The sequence below is a fragment of the Crocodylus siamensis genome, chromosome 1 (assembly GCF_052110815.1).
Source record: "Crocodylus siamensis isolate JL-2025a chromosome 1, ASM5211081v1, whole genome shotgun sequence".
NCBI lineage: Eukaryota > Metazoa > Chordata > Crocodylia > Crocodylidae > Crocodylus > Crocodylus siamensis.
Window position 1 is genome coordinate 284,085,107 of NC_143395.1, and position 19,316 is coordinate 284,104,422.

Consider the following 19,316-nt stretch of genomic DNA (forward strand, 5'->3'; position numbering starts at 1 on the left):
AGTGGAAGTCAAACCAAAAAAAATTAATTTATCTGGATACAGACTCTGAGACTAAGATGAACATATTCCTTGAGGACAGCCAATCAGGACTGTATTCCATGAATTCTTTCCTGGTGCCTTGTTCTTTAACACTTTGCACTGCACCAGGTTTAAAGATCATGTCTTTTCAAAGTCATCCACAAGTATTTCTTTTCTTTCATCCTAGACCTTGGTCAAATTGGGTATTTTTACACATGCTCTGGGGGTAGGAGAGGGGGCACTTTAATTAAGTAGCTCCAAGAGCCACTCTAATTAAAGCACCCACAGTGTCTTCTGTACCACTGTCCCTGCACTAATTAGCATGCACCAGCAGTCTCAGTTAATCAAGTCTACTCCAATGCATTGTAATTACAGTGCATCAAAGCAGCCTCCTTGCATGTATACAGGCACCCATTTTTCTTCACTGAATAAATAGTGTAGATCCATTATAATCCATGGGACTATGCTTAGCTACATCAGCTATAAAGATAGACACTAGACACTATACCCACTTTATTAAAAACCCTCTTTGACCACCCTTCCATCCTACTTCAATGCTCAGAGAAAAGGAATTTGCAAATCAGAGAGTTTTAGGTTTTTATTTAAAAAAAACCTGAAACAAACCCATCCCTTCAACTTCTGCTGTGAACAATTAGGACTTGTCCCACTCAGGGACTTGTTTTGACATATCTTTTCTGGGCTAAACAAATAATTAAGTGAGTCTCATATAGATTACACTTTCCCAGAAAAGAATATTTTAGTGGCTAGGATCTGATACAATCTACTCCATAGGTTGAGATTTGGAACTGAAAGTGGATTCACTTGTACATAAAATACATTTCCATTTGAACACATTTATTTTACATGTAAACTTGCTTGGGATATTATTTTCACTCTTTCTGAATGAATATATCACATGCCCAGACTGTTTTATGAATCCGAGGCTCCCCTGTATGTTACAAATATCATGCAATTAACTCCTTGGGAGCCAGGAGCAGTGGGGAGAGGAGGGACACAGGCACACGTGTGTCTTGCACACACGTGTGCCCCCTTACTGGACCCAGAGCAGAGGCGAGAGCAGCAGCGGCAGCAGAGGCAAATGTAGCAGCAGCGGGGGCAGCAACAGCTGATCCCCCTAAGGTAAGCGGGGCAGAGGGACCGACGCAGCTAAGCCAGATCCAGAGGGGAAGCCCCCTGGATCCCTCTTAGCTGATCGGGTAGGGAGCTGTGCTCCTGAGCCGTGCAAACAGGCTCATTCTGTAAGAGTGCACCAGCGTTTGCATTAGCGTTCGCGCCGGCGAGCAAATGGGAAGGGCCAAGGGGCAGACTCCTGCTAGCGCGGGGCAAAGGCACTGCACTCAGCCAAAGACAGGGAAGCAACTCCTACGATGGTGTTGACACGGAGTGCTGCCAGGGCCCCTGCCCGGGGGGCCCAGCCTTCCTGGGGCTTGTCTGAGGCCTCCACCCAGACAGAGCCCACGGGGGGGGCTGGCATCACTCAACCCCCGGGCCTGCAGGAGTTGTCCAGCAGGGCCTTGGGGGGTAGGGACTGGGGATCCCCACACTTGTCCTGCAGGCACCCGCCTTAGGGCCCTGGAGGCACAGGTGAGGGAGCTCCAGGAGGAGGTTAGCAGGCTGAGGGGAATCAGGGAGGTGTAGGAAGAAATTGACAGATATTTTCTTTCCCTGCAGGGTTGTACACCCAAGGATGATGCACCTCAGGAAGTGCGCTCCACCGCAGAGTGGCAGACGATCACCTCCCAAACCAGGGCTGCTCGTAACACAGCAGTACCAGTTCCTCCAGTCCAGCTGGAGAACAGGTATGAGGCCCTGGCAACTGCAGAGGAGAAGGAAGGAGAGGAGGACACTGGGGAGGAGGCAACTCCACGCTCTCCGCTTCCTGTGCAGGCCGAAGGAGACAAGCAGGCCAGGAGGGGAAAGGGTCACGTGATCGTCATAGGTCACTCCATCCTGAGAGGTACAGAGGGCCCCATCTGTTGCCAGGACCCCTCGGCACACGAGGTTTACTGCCTACCTGGAGTGAAGATTCAGTACATGAAAGGGATGCTCCAAACCGTGATCGAGCCCACCAATTACTACCCCATAGTCCTAGTCCATGTGGGTACTAATTATGCGGCCAGGAGAAGCCCTGATTGCCTGATGGAGGACTATCATGCTCTGGGCTGTGTGCTAAAGGAGATGGGCACACAGGTGGTTTTCACTTCTATCCTACCAGTGAGTGGACGTGGGAGATGGCATGAAACGTGCATCGTGGAGACCAACTGGCGGCTTCAGGTATGGTGTCTCGAGGCGGGCTTTGGCTTCCTCAGCCATGACTGGCACATCATGATGAGAGACATGCTTGGATGGGATGGGCTCCACCTTTCCCCAAAATCATGTGTTTTCTTCTAGGTTAGTGGACCTCCTCTGGCGGGTTTTAAACTAAGCTCGTCGGGGGAAGGGGAAGACGAGGGTGGAAGAATCATCAGTCTGCCAAACCAAGCAACACCCACAAGTACAGCCCAGCCTAGACCAATGAGCAAAACGTATACACAGGTAAGTGACAAGGGCCAGGGCAATGATGTAATTAGGGGGCCAGTACACACATCCTCAAGAGGCCTCAAATGCCTCTACACCAATGCCCGTTGTATGGGAAACAAGCAGGAGGAACTCACCCTTCTACTGGCTGACACCAACCAAGACATAGTGGGGATCACTGAAACATGGTGGGACTCAACACATGACTGGGCGGTTAATGTCAAGGGCTATAGGCTGTACAGGAGGGATAGGACAGGGAGGAAAGGTGGGGCCATGGCACTCTACATTAAGGAGAAATACACATCCTCATCAATTAATAAAGAATCAGAGGATGGGAACTCTGAAGTGCTTTGGGTTAAATTACAGGGCAGTCGAGGGGAAAGAGACTTAACAGTGGGGGTCTACTACAGACCACCCAACCAAGGGGAAGAGCTCAACCAAGAATTCTTAGGTCAGCTCACGGAGGTAATGAAGCCTAAGGATGTGGTAGTCATGGGGGACCTGAACTTCCTGGACATCTGCTGGGAAGAGCAGTCAGCCAGGTCTGACCGCTCGCGTAGGTTCTTAGCCAGAATGCATGACCTCCATCCAACCCAGGAGGTGCACAGCCCCACCAGGGGAGATGCCTTGTTGAACCTGGTGCTGGCCATGGGAGATGACCTGGTGAGGGGGCTGAGGGTGCTTGACCACCTGAGCAACAGTGATCATCGCCTGCTGGAATTCACCGTCCAGCACAAGGTGGCAAATGCCTGCAGCAAGGTAGCAACCCTAGATTTCAGGAGGGAAAACTTCACCGAGCTAAAGAGAATAGTTAGGGAAGCACTGAGGTCCCAGAGGGGAGGGGAGCCAGGTGTCCAAGGAGAGTGGTCACTCCTCAAGGAGACAATCCTCCAAGCCCAAAGAGAGGTAATACCAATGAGGATCAAAGGGAGCAAGAGGGCACACAAGCCCCCATGGCTCACCAAAAGCATCCGGGAATGTCTGCTAGCTAAAAGGGAGGCGTATACCCAGTGGAAAAGAGGGGACATCACCAGGGATGACTATACTGCAGTTGCTCAGGGATGTAGGGAGGCAGTCAGGAAGGCCAAGGCAGATATGGAACTGGGACTAGCTTCCCAGATTAAGGACAATAAGAAGTCCTTCTTTAAATACATAGGGGGTAAAAAGAAGGTTCCGGGTAATGTGGGACCCCTGCAGGACACGGTAGGAAATTTGGTCGTCACACCAGACGATAAAGCCAACATATTTAATGATTTCTTTGCCTCCATCTTCCTAAGCAGGGACCAGAAAAGCCACCTCCCTGCTGGGCCCCCCTCGGGCCCCGGGGGAGGTGCACCTAGGCCAAGGGTTAGTGAGGAACTAGTTAGGGAGCTTCTGGAGGGATTGGACGTATTCAAGCCATCCGGTCCAGACGATCTCCACCCTAGAGTACTAAAGGAATTGGCTGAGGTCATTGCAGAACCCCTGACGCGGCTTTACGAGCACTCATGGTGCTCTGGTGTGGTGCCAGAGGACTGGAAGAGGGCCAACGTGGTTCCCATCTTCAAAAAGGGGAAGAAGGAGGACCTGGGAAACTATAGGCCAGTTAGTCTTCCTTCGATCCTAGGCAAGCTGTTCAAGAAAATTATGCTGGCACACATCCAGGAGGGTCCAGCAGGGGATTTCATGCTTAGGGGCAACCAACACTGGTTCATCAGTGGCAGGTCCTGTCAGACCAACCTGGTGGCCTTCTATAATCAGATGACCAAATCATTAAATGCAGGGATAGCAGTGGACATAGTCTTCCTGGACTTTCAGAAGGCCTTCGACACTGTCTCTCACCCTATTCTCATTAAGAAACTGGGGGACTGTGGCGTCGACACCCACACAGTCAATTGGGTTGCCAACTGGCTGGAAGGCTGCACCCAGAGAGTGGTGGTGAATGGGTCATTTTCATCCTGGAGGGATGTGGGCAGTGGGGTTCCACAGGGCTCCGTCCTTGGGCCCGCACTGTTCAACATCTTCATCAGTGACTTGGACGAGGGGGTAAAAAGCACCCTGTTCAACTTTGTTGATGATGCTAAGATGTGGGGGGATTTGGGCACTCTAGAAGGGAGCAATAGGCTACGGTCGGACCTAGACAGGTTACAAGGGTGGGTGGATGAGCACAGGATGGGATTCAACACTGACAATTGCAAAGTGATGCACCTGGGGAGGAACAACCGGCACCATACCTACAGGTTGGGAAACTCCCTTCTTGTCAGTACAGAGGCAGAAAAGGATCTTGCAGTCATCATTGACTCCAAGATGAACGTGGGCCGGAAGTGTGGGCAGGCAGTTAGGAAGGCCAACCGCACCTTGTCATGCATCCACAGATGCATCTCGAGCAGGTCCAAGGAGGTGATCCTCCCCCTCTATGCGGCACTGGTCAGGCCGCAGCTGGAGCACTGCATCCAGTTCTGGGTGCCGCAGTTCAAGAGGGATGTGGACAACATGGAGGGGGTCCAGAGGCAGGCCACTCATATGATCAGGGGGCAGCAGGGTAGGCCCTATGAGAAGTGGCTACAGGACCTGAACCTGTTCAGCCTCCACAAGGGAAGGCTGAGGGGGATTCTAGTGGCCTGTTACAAACTAGTGAGGGGGGATCAGCAGGCACTGGGGAAGTCCCTGTTCCCCCAAGCACTGCCTGGAGTGACCAGGAATAATGGTCACAAGCTGGTAGAGGGTAGATTTAGGCTAGATATCAGGAGGCGCTACTTCCTGGTCAGGGCAGCTAGGGTCTGGAACCAACTTCCAAGAGAAGTGGTGCTGGCCCCTACCCTGGGGGTCTTTAAGAGGAGATTAGATGAACACCTTGCTGGGGTTGTTTGACCCCATTACTCTTTCCTGCCATGGCAGGGGGTTGGACTAGATGATCTGCTCAGGTCCCTTCTGACCCTAGAAACTATGAAACTATGAAACTGGTTAATTGCACAGTTAACTTAAGATAAGCTACATTTGAAAGTAGCTATCGCTGCTCCAACTAGCTATAAAGTTAGACATGGACAATGTGTATTAATGTTATAGCTAGTTGCTATCAAGCTTTAATTTGCATGTGTAGCAGAGTCTCTCCTGTGGCTGGGAGCCCTATCAGTTGTGCGGGCTCTCAGCACTAAGGGTGCACCATACCAGGTTGAGGCAGGGAGTTCCAGCACTGAGGGGACTCTCATCCTCAGTAGCTACTGACTCTTGAATGAAACCTGCAGGCCTGGAGGGTCATAGCTCCTGTGATTGCCTAGGCTTGGGTGTGCATGAAATCCCCACACTTGGGAGACCATGGCAGCTGTGATCTCTTTGCCGCAGAGGTATGTGGGTTGCCCCATGGCTGAGAAACCCTCAACTGAGGGTGCTTCCTCAACTGAGGGGGCTCTCAGCCATGGGAGCTTGCTTCTTGCCAGTGCAGGGGGAGCCTGAGATCAGGTTCTAATGTATAATCCCACAATCATGCCTCCTGCCATGCACATGCAGAGAACACCTGAAATACACATTTTCCCCTAGTGCATGGAAACACCAAGTGATGTATATGTAGGCAAGGCTTATGTTATCTCCCAAGCACAGTTCGTTGGAGCATTCATATTTACCTGTTGTTCAAAAAATTGAAGCTCTTAAAAAAGTAAATTGATAAATAAGCAAAATAATACACATAAATTCACATGGCAATTAAACGTTAAGTCTGGTTGTAACTGAGTCAACAAAGAGTTTTGCTTTAAGGGGGGAAAAGGTCTGGTTGATAGAAAATTATGATGTTATAATTTCTTCACATTTATATCTGCTAAAGGATTATGGGATGCCAGTGAATATGAGGTGATAACTAAAATACCAGATTTACCAGTACAGCATTCAGGTTTTACAGAAGTATTACTCTTATAATCAATTAAATTGCCAGTGTAAAACAGGAATAAATGGGCAAATGTATCAGGCCTAAACTTTGTACACCTTTTTTTGCATTTTTCAGAGAATACCTTAGGGCATATATACACATCCTCTGGTGTGGGGGGAAAGGGGGAGGTGGTTTAATTAGAGTGGCTCTGAGAGGTACCATTTTGAAATGTGGGGACACTGAATACACATGGTGTGGAGGTCACTGGAGTGTACTAATTAGCACACTTCAGTAGACTTGCAGCAGACTTGTTTAATCACTTATTAGCACATGTCAGAGCAGAGGTTCGTCACATGTATAGATGCCCTTAAGCTTTCTACTTGTCAAGTTGACATGTTTGAGAGTTCTGGGCCAAACCCTCATTTAGTGTAATTCACTGTAGCTTGACTGAAGTCACTGGAGCTATGTTGATTCATACAAGTCAAGGATCTGACCCTTCATTTTTTACTACAGCCAGTGAGAATCTGATTTATGGTCTACTAGAAAGAATCATTAGTAGTCAACACACATTAATCCAATTAGATCTTACAAACTGTGGGTCTCAAGGTCATTCTAGCTTTGTCATTTTTATATACAAAAGACAAAATGTTGATCATCTCTACCTGCTGAGTAAACAAATCTGGTTTGCTTAAGAGTCTTTATCGTAGTTTTATAGTCTAGTGAATGAACATACAATTGTCAATACTACTGAGATTTGCTGTATTGAGGATGAAAAAAGTACCACTCACCAGTGTGGATGGCATGCAGTACACTTAATACAGTAACAGTAAAGATAATGAGCTGAACAACTTCACAACACGACCCTGAATGGGATTTATTTTTTGTCCGCCCTCACTACTGCTTGGTAATAGCAAGGGCAAGAGGGAACATGCAGAGATGTGCAGTTATATTCAGTATTTTGCCAGTGAGAGATATACTGTAACACAGGAGCTATTCCTTTAGAATCTGAAGCTGTAGAAGGGCTACTCTGTATTGAAATTTCTCCAGTCATTGTCACTCAGAATCAAGACTTCATTTTAAAAAGACTGAGCCTGGTTCACATAGCTCATACAGAGCGAGATTCTGGTGGTCTCACTTATAATGGGTGTGTCTACAGAAGACACTTTGCTGTGCATTAGACTAATCTAATGTGCAGCACAGTATCATTGTCTACACGTGCATGGGATTTACTGTGCATTAAATAAGTCTAATGCACCATTTGATTGTATCAACAAATACAGGTACTAGATAAATGACACATTAGTTAATGTGCAATAGTGTATAAGTAGACACTGACATTGGGTGCAAACTGCATCCAGTTACCCCAGCCAGCAGGTAGCCAGCCTTCTGCTTGGGGCAGAGCCACGTGGCTGGCAGTTTCTCTAGCCACAGGGCAGGAATGACTCCTTGGTTGTCCCAGAGTGGCCTCCAAACCCCTGGCCTGACCTCCCAGGGCCTGTGCCATCAGCTGCAGGCCCCTGGGCACCATGTCCCACAAGTGTGGCCATGTGCCAGCCACAGCAGCCCCACAGACCCTAGCTCTGCCCCCCAGGGCCTGTGCCACAAGCTCCCTGCCTTCTCGGCACTGTGCCCCTCAGCTGTGGGCATATGCCACACCACACCTGTACCCAGAGCCCTGGCCTGAGCCCCTGAGGCTTCTGGCAGCAGCTGCCATGGTAGCTGGCTGGATGCCAGTAACACAGCACTGCGGCCTCAACTGGGCTGAGCAGGAGACTGTGGACCTCGTCTGTGGTGGCCAGAACCAGAGGGGTTACTATCATGAGCAATAAATATATGCTCTTGGAGACATCCAGGCAATTGCTGAGCAGTTAAGATTAGCTCATGCAAAGTTTGCAACCCACAAGTGGAATTTGTCTGTTACAATTTAACCAAAGTGTTGAATCTAACTGTTTGCACTGATTGTGGGACTGACTGGGTCCCAAAAATAAGCAAAAATACAAGATTAGCTTATCTAACAGGTTTTTTAAAGGTCAGCCATAACAAGATCTGACTACCTAATATAATTAGCATATTTCAAGGAATCCAAGGAATAAGAAACCAAGGGGTTGAGCTTGGGCAGAGTAATGCTAATTTCAAAACTCAAAGTAATGTGTTTATTGGGTGAACCCGAGTTCGGGCAGTAAGTTTTCATGATAATTTCTAACACCTTTTAATCCCATAGGGTAACAGCTATAGGGCAACATTGTGAGTGTCTCTAAAGCCAACAGATTAGCATAAGAGAAGACATAAAGGAATGTGCATGTCAAATAACCACTTTGAAGGACAGGACAGAAGGACCATTGCTGTGTCAAACCTGGACCCCAGACTCCCAGTGTAAGTGAGGACTGGATCCTGACCAAGGGATCTTCCTGATGACCCCTCAGACAGTGTTGATCGGGGAGGCCTGACTTCGCAGGAACAACTCGGCATGCACCTAGCACAGAGGGACTGCCGATAAGTCGCCAACCCCATGTGGGAACTCTTTGTCATTTTGTCTATCTGTTGTTATTATTTACTATTAGCTCTTTATTACTATACTATTTGTTTGTCACATTAATCTTTCTGTTAACTGTTGTATGCTAAGCTATAAGTAAATTTGCCTTTATTTCACTTCCAGCTCACCTCCTTGATCCTGAACCCAGCAGCCTAATGGCTGATACAATCACAGCACCTAGCTGGCCTGTCACACTTATTGCAGTCTGGAATAACACAGAGGTACAGCGCCAGTTTGGCCAGGTCAGCTGGTCAAACATGTATATCTATGTGGAGATGGAAGACTGTATGCAGGATCGTAGCCACCAGCAGATCAGCCAGCGGTGCCATGTGAAGGTCAAGGCCCTGCAAGCCCAGTGGATCTGCATCATGGGCCACAACCCATGATGTGTCTTTTGGGGAGGGCCTCTTAGGGCATCAGTGGCAGGTTCCAGTGTGTTCCCTGCCTGTGGCCTCATCTGGCAGTTCAGGCAGTCCAGACCAACACCTGCTCTGCCAACTCTGACAGTGTACCCTCAGCATGGAGGACAGGCTGGGGTGGCATCAAGTTTCTAGGCACTGTGCCTCCATGCCCCAGGACAGTGCAAGCAGATGGAACACCTTGCTGCCACTGGAGATAGAAATCAACTGCCAGGAACACCTGCCATACCCATCTAGTAAGCCCCACACAAGGAAAAGGACTGGGGGGAAGGGGACACCACAGCCATCTGTGCCCATGCCAGCTAGCCTGCCCACCTCTGGACTGCATGCCTGGAGCCAGGGGCCCCACACAAGGTGTGGGGATTCCATCTTCTATCCCTTCCCTACCCTGCCTGGCTGAGCTCCTCGACCGCCCACTGGAGTTTCCCCTCCCAACATGCAGGGAGATGGGAGGTAGTTCAGGACTTTACTGAGTGGTCAGCAGCCTGTCACATGCAGAAAAACTCATCAATGACAGCAGTGGTCTCTTCCTCAGCCATGGGGATCAGGAACTCATAGCATAGGCAGAGATATCTCTCCAGATATCTCCTCACACATTGTGAGGAAGCATGGGCTTTCCTAGGGTGGTGAGTAAGCTCATAGCCCTGTGCCACATTCTCTGCTGTGCCTGGGGCACCATGCCAATCAGCAGCAGTAAGATGTAGTGGGTGGGGCACCCCTTGGCACATTCAAGCACTTGGATGACTCTGACTAGAAGCATGCTTCAGGCCCAGGCCATGCACAGCAGGGACCCTGATCCAGGGCACCTCTCCAGAGAGGGCTTCCAGGAGGAGGGGAAGAGTATCAACTGGCATGAAGCAGCTGCTCTCCACTAGGGTTGGCAGGGTGGAGTTCTGGAAAATATGTGCATTGTTGGCACTGCCAGCCCAACTGGTGTAGATGTTTGTGAAGGCACCTTGATGGTGCACCATGGTTTCAACATGGCAAAGTAGAAGCCCTGCTGGCTGTAGTATGGGTAGTCTGCCTGGGGCAGGCAGGTGACAGGGATGTGTGTGCTGATACACTGAGTGTTCAGAATCCCACTACCACCTCCAGGGGGTTAGCAACTCCGAGCACGGTGTGACCCAGCTTATCATGGAGGGTACTTCAGACATTCGAAACAGCCTCCCTGGTGGTCACCTTGCCTACCCCAAACAGGTGGCTGATGTACTGCAGGTTGGTGGGTGTGGCGAGCTTGAGGAGGGTGATGGCTACCCAGGAGTCCATGGAGAGGAGCAGGTGCATGGTGGTGGGATGATGATCCAGAGGCAAGCTGAGCTGATAGAGTGACTCCTGGAATGTGGTTGGGGTCATCCAGAAAAAGTGCAGTCACTGATCATCGTCCCAGGTACTCTGGATGACATGGTGTCACCAGTCTCAGCTGGTAGGGTGGGCCCAGAAGCTGTGGTGCTGGAGCCCCAGAAGCTCATAGTCAGCACCAGTGATGCTCCCAGGGTCTGGGAGGCAGCCCAGGGCCTGGTAGCTGATGGCCTAGGGGCAGCAGGCCACAGGCTGAGCCCTGAATCTAGCTGTGTGGCCATGTGGCAGGTTGGTGCGGACAAGGCTGAGGTCTGCCTGGGCCAGATGATGGTCACTGTGGCTGTGGAGTGTGGAGAATGCAGCAACCCAAAGCACTCATTGTCAGTTCCACAGCCTGGGCAAGGATTAGCCATGGTGCACTGGGCACAGGCTCTGTGGAAAGTGTCTTGGAGGGCTGTGCCAACAGGCTGTAGACTGCTGTGGGCCAGAGAAGCATGTGGCCAGGGAATAAGGTGCAGGGTAGCCTTTTAAAGAGTGCCCTTAGTGACTGTTGAGCTACTGCCAGAGCCTGGCTGCTATAGTGGGGTAGAGCAGGGCAGCAGCAGCCCTGGACCTGACTGTATAAATCTGCGTCCAACAGGACACAAATGTAGATGCGTTCCTGGGCAAAACTTAGTGTGACTTATTTTACCGTGTAGTAACATTAAGGTGCATTAATTTAATGTGTAGACAAGATTTTCTCGGGGTAAATATTATATCTTTTATTAGAACAACTAAATAGTTGGAAAAATTGTGTCTTCGCAAGCTTTCGGGCACAAACACCCTTTTTTAGGCATAGGGAGAGTTGCAAGCACCCAAGAAGTATTATCCAAAAGTTTCTCACATTAATGTAAAGCTCTCATTATTTACAGTGGGATCAGTTCCCCTGAGCAGTACCACATTCAGTGTGTAGACTCTATTGCTAGTCAGTAATACCTTACATATAAAAATGAAAAAATTTGTTTACTACATATAGGGGTGTAAGCATTAGATATTAACACATTCCAGAAATGTAGACCTTCAAGAAGCCCATTTTTGTGGACATGTTCAAGCTTTGGTATTTGAAAGCTGAAGTCTGCTTGGAAACTCTAGGTATGGTCATCCTACTACTTTACTCAACAGTATAGAGAATACCTACTGCTCTACTCAACAGTACAGTGAGCACACTACAGTAGATTTCAATAAAGGCATAGACTGCCATCTAATTCCAAGAATGATTCAATGTGTTGATTTAGAAAGACTCTGGTGTCTATATCCTAAAGATCACCTCTTCCTCCATACTTTCACTAATGGTTGTGATCAATGGCATGTTCACTCCCGCCTATTTGACAAATGAGGCCAGGCTGTTCTCAAGAGCAGTCTTCAGCTTAGGATTTTCACATACCCTTTGGTTCCAAAAGCCCAAGCAAATAGGGCATATTACAATTCAGTGAGCTCAGAATTCTCATGAGACTCCAGATTGAGGAAAAGGGGGTCCATTTCTCTGATAAGTCATTATCTTTCTCCTGTATGCATTTTTAAATGGCTGTAACTCACATCCAATTTAATATAAATTAAGTAATTAATTTAATTAATTAAAATCTATAGAACTCTATCTACCAATAAAGTTGGTTATCATTGCCAATAAAGGTTTCAAATTACATATTGGTATCTTCTTCATAAGCTTCCCTAAGAACAAAACCCGACATATCTCAACTGAATAATTGCCCCTCTCAGCTAGGAGCTAATCACAGAGGATCTTGAAATAGATCTTGAGGAAACTGGCATCAGCTTAATCCTCTGACCTGACTGGATAGTCAGTGCACCTAGGTAGGGCAAGTAGATTTATAAAGATTTGATAGTAAGAGAAAAAGTCCTTTGTACATGTCAGCTATTTCTCAGTGATTATCAGGGATCCTGGTTTCATGATTTTAAAAAAATCCCCAATTTTTGGGTTAAAAAAAGTAATCCAAAATCCACATTTTTCTGTGATCAAAATGAAACACCACTGCATATACATCTATGCATTAATGATGTTTCATTTTAATCGTGGAAAATTTGGATTTTGGGTTATATTTTTTTAACCCCAAAATTGGGGATTTTTTTATCAGAGAAAACCAAGATCTCTGGTGATTAATCCACACACTAGGTAATTTACCTAAGCAAGTTGTGAACTCCTATTGCTTTGTGTGTTCTCAGTGGACTGGCTGAAGTGTCTGGAGATACTCATTGGCTCTATGCAGAACATTTTTTTTAAGGCAAAACTTGAGCAAATAAGGCAAAGTTCCCTAAGAACAGTAAGATCCCTGCTGGAACCTACATTATAAAATCCACAGATGAGGTGGATAGATCAAGAGGTGCAGATACATTTTTATGATATGACAACTGTCTTTAATCTGTCAGAGATCTTTGTCTGATTAAGATCTTGAATGTTTTAAATGGATTATTTCACGTGTAAAATAGGCTGCCTTCCCTATTTTTTCTACTTTAAGTCAATGCATATTTTTATAAAGATTATATATCAATATTCCCTGGCGTTGCTCTCTATCATTTCTTACACCTGACTGGAGGGAAACACACACTTCTCTGATCATGCAGAGAAATTAAAGCTTCAACTTTCACAATAAATTACTAGAAATTAGCAATCAAGCTAATGGAGGTGGATCAACGGGAAAGACCCCTCCTTCACGAGTTATTGATCCTGCCATACCATTAATAGTTCAAAGACTGAAAACTCTATCTTGCTTCTGCTGTTGTCAGTGACAAAACCTTCATTCAATTCACTATAAATATGAGCAGGTCCTCTAGCCTCATCAGCAAAGACAGCTGGTCCTCTGAGATCTGTGTCTACATGATATTGTGTGAAAGGAAAGCATCACTGATTGCTGTTTGCCTGTTATGGGCAAATGAACGTTGGCTGCTGAAATGATTGCTTCAGAGGCTTCCAGCTTGCTGGCATTGCTCACTCTTCAGCCAAAATGAAGACTATATTTGGATTATTTAAAAAAAAAAGTGTTCCTACCAAGGTGCAAGTACAAAATGTTGAACAACCACAGTAGTTAAAACCAAAGCAGAACATCTTCCTGGACTCATAAAATATCCAAATAACATTTGACTGTAAGGTTTCAGGCTTTGTACCCTCATGGAAGGAGAAGCTGCTGTGCAATCCTGAGTGAGATGCTTTGTCTATTGTGAAGGGCCCAAATTTGTCACCTTCCATCTCATCCTCAACTGACCAGCTCTATTTCTCTGCTCTCTGTGGCAAGTATTTTGGATTCCCTTCTGAGGCACAAACTCTTCACATGCATCCCAGGGAGCCTGGAATTCAGAAAGACAAACAGCTGGGCACTTAAGTATTATGGCAGGGATTTTCAAAGAAACTACAGGAATTGAGTACTTGTGTCACTTAGGCCCCTCTACATGCTACAAGTATCACATAATTAACTGGTTAATTGCACAATTACCTTTAGATCAGCTACATGTGCATGTAGCTATCATCCCATAAAAAGCTCCAACCAGCTATAATATTAGGCGTGGAAATGGATACCAACTATATAGTCAGTTGCTATCGAGCTTTAATTTGCATGTGTAGCAGGGTCTCCCCTATGGCTGGGAGCCTTGTCAGCTGATGGGACTCCCAGCTGGAGGGGTGCAACATGTCCAGCATGAAACCCCCCAGGCCAGTGGGATCATGGATGCTCTGATCTCCAGCTGATGGGGCTCCCCATCCCAGATGCACCTCACATGCGCTCCAGACTGAAAGCCCCATCAGTTGCAGTATCTGTTGGTCCCAGCTGTGCATGGCCCCCATGGCTGTGAGCTTTTTCAGCAAAGGGGAGGTCCCATCTGTGGGAGCCAGTGCATGTGGAGGATTAGGCTTTCCCTATCCTGGCAGTAAGGCACAATTGGATCTAATGTGCGATCCCCCAATCACACCTCTTGCCATGCATGTGGCATGACAGGAGGCATGATTTTGTGGATCAAGCATTAGATCCAATCATGGCTTTACCTGCATGTGTAGAGGGGACCTTGGAAACAAGTACTCAATCCCATCTAACTTGGATAAACCCACCTATTGTAATACGTACCCTGTAAGTTTTAAATTTCTCAAAAGTGTGTCAGGAGACCTGGGAGAAAAGGCAACAAATCTGGCTTCAGTAAAGTATATTCATGTGTGTGGGGGTTTTTTAATTTCAAGGTCTAAATAGACGTTTCAGTCAGCTCTCCCTAAAGAGGGAAAAGGAATGCAGGGACCATTCTGAACCGCAAACCCAAAAATCAAAATCCAGTTTTCTGAGCCAGGGTTGTCTGCTTGCAACCTGACCTCATCATTTCCATGCAGGCATCATCAGGTCACAGTCAGCACTTAGTTTATCCCTTCAGATGCAGGACAGCTGGTTTTATTTGTGCTTGTAGCTGTGATTTTATCACCTGGATCAAATTAGGGCAGTGAGTCCCTGTGTTTCCTTCTTAATTGTTATTAAGGCAACCAAACTGATTCCAGGGTGACCACATTTTCTGGTGTTCATTTAATTCAGTGGTGTAACAAGCAGAATTGTTGGCCAAAGCAAACCCTGAGGGAGAGTGGGGGGCATGCAGTTCCAAGAGAGGGGGTGAGGACAGGTCCTGATTGGGGAAAATGGGTTCTGAGACCTGGGGGTGTGCAGGTGCCGGCACCTCCACAGTCCTAGCTGGGCTGCTGCTGCCAGTGCACATGTTCTGCCCAGCCTGGCTTTTGCTCTTAAAGTGGCAGCAGTTGGGCACTGTTTTGAAGTTTCTGGCATGTGAATGCTGCACAGACTCTGAGGGGTGGGGGGCAATTCTGGTGCTTATCTGAACTTGGCGGGTGCCCCTCTTCCCCAACCCTTGTTACATTTCCCTTCCCCAAATAAAGCAGGAAAGGAAGTAGGACAGGAAAAAAATCCCACAATGGAACCACATTTCAAACATGAAACAGGCGTGGGAGAAGAAGACAAGATGAGCTCTCATATTCCATTCATATCACATTTTAGAAAAATGCTGCAGACTAAAGAGATATTAGAAAAAAGACGAGGCAGAGTAGGGGGTGGGAAACAGAAAGAAGATAATCTTTCATGCTCTGTTTGTATTGCATGCACTCAATGGCTTTACTTGTATAGTAGTCACTATGAACTATAAAAATAATCTCAATAAGCATGAGCCCTCCCTGTCAAGAAGTAGCTGACTGAAGGAGCCAGAACTCTCAGTAAAGAAAGAAAGCAATAATAGAAAAGGCAGACCCAATGACTACAAATGAACAGAATAGAAAAAGGTAACTTTAGTACAGAGTTCAAAAAAATTCAACTTCAAATAGGTATCTTTAAGAACCAGAAATATAAAGAAATATTGAAAACTGAAAGGGTAATTAATTGAAGAGAGTACAGTTCAGAAGGGAAAGAAATGCTATTTATAGAAAAGACAAATGAGAAGGCATCACTGCAATAGATGTTAAGATACTATATAATCATGAGCCCTGCTCCAATAACTGTTTCTATTTGCTTGGAAACTTCTGGTCCATTTGAACAATGAGTGCATCTTTTCAGGAGCTGGATATTACTCCAGATACCCCCCACAAGGGAGCTGTGTGCTAATTAGCCTCCCCGCTTGTTCTTGTCACAAGTTCTGGGACCTTCCAAAAAATCTATACCTTGATTGCATGCACATATAGGTATCCATCCCCAGAAGACAGTCGGACATCAGATGAAACTGCTGTTCTATATAGAAATCCTCTGTCCCTTCAAGACAACATTTTTCTCCGTTAAAAAAAAATGTTAAATGTTTTATGAAGAAAAAAGGGAGGATTGAAAATGGAGCACTACCATTTATTGTAAAAGAAAAAGATGTTGGTTTGTTGTGAAAGAGCTGCAGCCTTCAAAACAGAACAAAATGACTTTCACTAAAACCTTCCAAAATAGAGTAATGAATGCAGGAGAACTCCTCTTCCTACGCAGCTGGGGTAATGGTTAAGTGTTCTGACCAGATAGCAAATGCAAGATTTTTGTGTGTGGGAAAGGCAGGCTAAACTGCCTCATACAAAAGCCGGTAATCACTTGACTCCCAAGACATCTAGGATGACATTTTTAGATGAATAATGTTTTTGGAAAAAAAAAAGTTTTATCACAGAAGCAGAAAATTTACCTCCTGAAATATAAGCCACAACAAATTAGGCTTCAATTTCAAGCAACAGGTGATTGTAACAATGGCTACAAATGCTGAGGTACTGAGTCTTTTCATATGAAGATATTAGATGTCAGTATACTATTCTGTAAATAGATATCAAATTAAAACACATGACATTTTACAGGGATATTTTTGGACAAAATCCTTCTTTTCTCTTACAGAGAGTTGTTAGAAGGTTTTTAGTGTTTTTTGCAGGAATGTTTTTATCTTCAGCAGTGAAATATCTTATTAGCTTATGTCTCAGCAGGCATATTAAAACCACAAATCATATTTTGGGACCAGATGTATGAGCAGATTGCCCATGTTGGTAAACCGTGTATTTCGAGACACACATGGAAAATTTGTGGGAATCAGGATTAGGCTATTTTACAGCTGACACATGGTTACTAGAACTCTGAAATTTTATCATCCATCCTTTTGAAATAAATGAATCTGGGTTTCAACACTCTCCTTTGTACTGTTTCTGTGATACAAGGGGCATAAACTGCACTAAAATGTTATGGAAATTCCCCTTTCAGTAACAACAATTATTTCCTTTTTTCCTGGTCCCTGTTTGAGAGAAGCAATAGTCCTCATAAGCTATTACAACAAATATATGGTAAGTTAGACCAACCCAGAGGATGCCCTTGCACAGCAAAATAAAATAGACTCTGGCAGATATCAGGGCTACAGGCTTATAGGACCACAAAACCACCTGTGTTGTGCCTTCTCCTCCTTCCTCCCATGCACACATACTGACAAAGCACTGCATCCATGTGCTGAGCTGCGCCAAAGTAGCTACAGGCATTTGGCCTGAACGTCTTTTTCAGGAGCTAACTGGTAGAAGACTAAATCCCTGGTCAAACTAGAAGGGCAGAAAATATCTTTGTACTGTGGTTACCTCTTACAACTACCAGGATGCGACCACTGCAACTATTACAGGGAAAAAATCATTGGGTACTGAGGTTGTAGTTTTTCATCCCTAAATAAGGTCAATGTACTCTCACTGAATTGAATAGGGTTGACATAGGGTGATGAACCACCTCAGGACAAACACTCAACAAACTTATGTCCAGGAGAAAAAGAAAGGAAGACCCAAACCAAAATTCCTTGTCCTTTTTCTCTCCCTATGCTGATTTCTGAACCCTGGTTGCAATATGGGAAAAGTAAATATTCTCTGTGTTTCTTGGTAAAATGTGGACTACTATACTATACTATACTATAATATACTTCATGTGGGTTGGTTAACCTGCTTTCTCACCAATCCAATCTGGCATGACCAGACAGGCGCCCTCACAGTCTGAGCGCCTGTTAAATTCCTCAGAATAAGGGAAAGGCTAACCCAGATCGAAGACTTAAACATAACCATTCCTTGCCTTTGCAGCATCTTCCTCCCGAGGGGTCACACAACACTTTGCAAAGATGGGTAAGCGTTGGCCTCCACATTTTACTGAAAGACAGCTCAAAAACAAGAGGTGTTAAATGGTTTGTCCAGTGTTATACTGCTGAGCAATTGCAGTATAACACTTGGAAGTAAAATTCAGTCACACAATTCCCGGTCCTCTCCTCACCCCACTATAAATGATTTGAAGCTGTGTGAACTAACTGCATCTCTGTGTGTGCACAACGGTTGTTTAAAAACATGAGCAACACCCCAAATTTATGGTATGTTCTCCTGCCATAGTTAATAGCCCTATGAATAAGGTATTAGAACAGTTAAATCTGCGCTCACATAGAGACATCAGGACAAGAAACATGAATGCTAATAAAAGTGTGGTGTACAAGAAGTAAGATAGAAGAGTTCCACTTAATAAAAAAAGGTGTCACCAACAACCATTAAACTGGTAAAGGCTGTGTGGAAACTTGGCACAGAGAGACAGAGGGCTCCTGTGACTGCTGTAGCCCTACAGTCATAAAGTAGAGCTTAGAATGACAGAGGTAATTGTCACTTGATGGTGCTGTAGCTCCATAGTCGTCTTTTATCCAGCTTTCCCACATTACCACATTTGAGAAGCAGATTGTAAATCTTCTCTGACAAATACAGATCTCAAAAGCTCAAAGTAAAGACCGTTACATCAAGAGGGCCTTTAGCATTGAGCCAAGCAACAGAGAGGCTTGAGGAAAACATAATGGCTATTGGTCAATATGGTGCCTAAGATACTGTGTGCAAAATGAACACAAAAGCATGGGCTTATTAAGTGCAATAAAAAAAAAAAAAGATTGTGATAAAAACCAACTGAAACCAGGAAATTGAAAGTTTGAAAGTTTCTCCGTTATCCTTGGTTTTCTCCCTTTATAGTATAAAGTAGTCAGCCCCAACTCTAAAAGTGATTTGGAAAGTTTATTTATGTATTTGAAAATTTATGTTGGTGAATGATATGTGCAGACTGTACATTCGATGCAGAGGTTACATTTGAATGAGAAAGAAAGAGAAAGATGCAATCTTGTCAATAATGTTATTTTTTGGAGAGAATTT

General features: G+C 45.7%; 1 pseudogene; it reads left to right on the forward strand.

Moving 5' to 3' along the window:
• The first annotated feature begins 1,406 nt into the window (after positions 1-1,406).
• Positions 1,407-10,675, forward strand: LOC149874568 (uncharacterized; annotated as a pseudogene).
• The last annotated feature ends 8,641 nt before the right edge of the window (positions 10,676-19,316 follow it).